The sequence below is a fragment of the Tupaia chinensis genome, unplaced genomic scaffold (genome assembly GCF_000334495.1).
Source record: "Tupaia chinensis unplaced genomic scaffold, TupChi_1.0 Scaffold000709_1, whole genome shotgun sequence".
Lineage (NCBI taxonomy): Eukaryota > Metazoa > Chordata > Mammalia > Scandentia > Tupaiidae > Tupaia > Tupaia belangeri.
In genome coordinates, this window is record NW_006160232.1 from 801,090 (window position 1) to 802,239 (window position 1,150).

The following is a 1,150-nucleotide window of genomic DNA, read 5'->3' on the forward strand; positions in this document are numbered from 1 at the left end:
ATGTACATAGATAGGCTCATTTCATCCTCCAGACGACCTCACATGGTGAGTGTTCCCGTTTTCCAGAGAAGAAGGCTTCCAGAGCCGGAGGCTGTGCTCAGGGTCACACAGCACCAAGGACAAATCAAAGCCTGGGCTGACCTCTACCCATCCCCCGAGGGGCGTGGATGGGCCTCGCACGTGCAAGCCTGAGCCCCACACGTTGAGCCTCGCCTCTCCTCGTGCTTAGAATGGCTGGCAGAAGCGCTGCGACGGGACGGGACGCACTGGAGTCAGCCGCTCAGCCTGGCCGACTTGGCACAATTGAGCTGGCGACGGGATGCTCATGCCGGGTGGCTAAATCATCGGAAGCGGTGAGGCCTAAGCTTTAACCACTATCATTTTAAAGATTATTATGTGCAGTTATTTCAGCTAATTAAACCTTGAGCTCCAGCCAGCTCAGAGAAGAGAGGCCAGCCATCTCTCCGCTTCCACTCTGGCTTCTCAGCCTTGCCGGGGCGGGGGGGGGCGGAGCAGAGCTCATAGCAGGCTGCCGCTGCAGAGGTGAGGAGGGCCGGGCAGAGGTGGAAAGGAGAGGAGCAGAGGAGGGGCGCTCAGTCTCTGCCACCACCTCCCATGAAGAAAATGGGAGGTCCGGCCCAGGTCGCGGGAAATCCCCTGACCCTCGTCACCTGTCAGGAATGGGCAGTTACAGCGTGTTCTTTGTAGGGATATTAGGGAAGAACCAGGCCTGGCTTGAAGTCTGGGATTAATACCAGGGGCAGTGAGTTGGAATCCCAGCCTTGTGGCGGGTAGCCGTGGGTCGAACCCCGGGCCTTGTGGCGGTTAGCCATGAGGATTTGGAGAATCCCGTTTCTTACCTGCATGCCCTCTGAAACCTAGGGCCAGCACATACATGAGGAGGCATGTAACCTAGCGCTATGCCGTCCAGTACAGTAGCCAAAAGCCACAGGCAGCCATTTAAATTTACATTTCCATTCATTAAAATTAAGCTAGATTAAAAATGCAGTTCTTGGGACCAGCAGCTGGCATAATGGCTATGTTGCTGGACTCCCATATAGTTGACTGTGGTTCAAGTCCCAGACCCGGTGGCTTAAACTCACACCGGGCGCGTGTGCGTGCGTGCCCAAGATCTTGAGAGGAGAATAGA

General features: G+C 55.7%; 1 long non-coding RNA gene across 1 annotated transcript in view; it reads left to right on the top strand.

Moving 5' to 3' along the window:
- Window positions 1-244: 244 nt before the first annotated feature.
- LOC106736239 (uncharacterized) overlaps window positions 245-1,150 on the top strand; it is a 2,521-nt gene continuing 1,615 nt past the window's right edge. The window contains exon 1 of the long non-coding RNA XR_003551482.1: window positions 245-353. This is a non-coding gene — a long non-coding RNA (uncharacterized LOC106736239). The remainder of the gene's footprint in view (window positions 354-1,150) is intronic.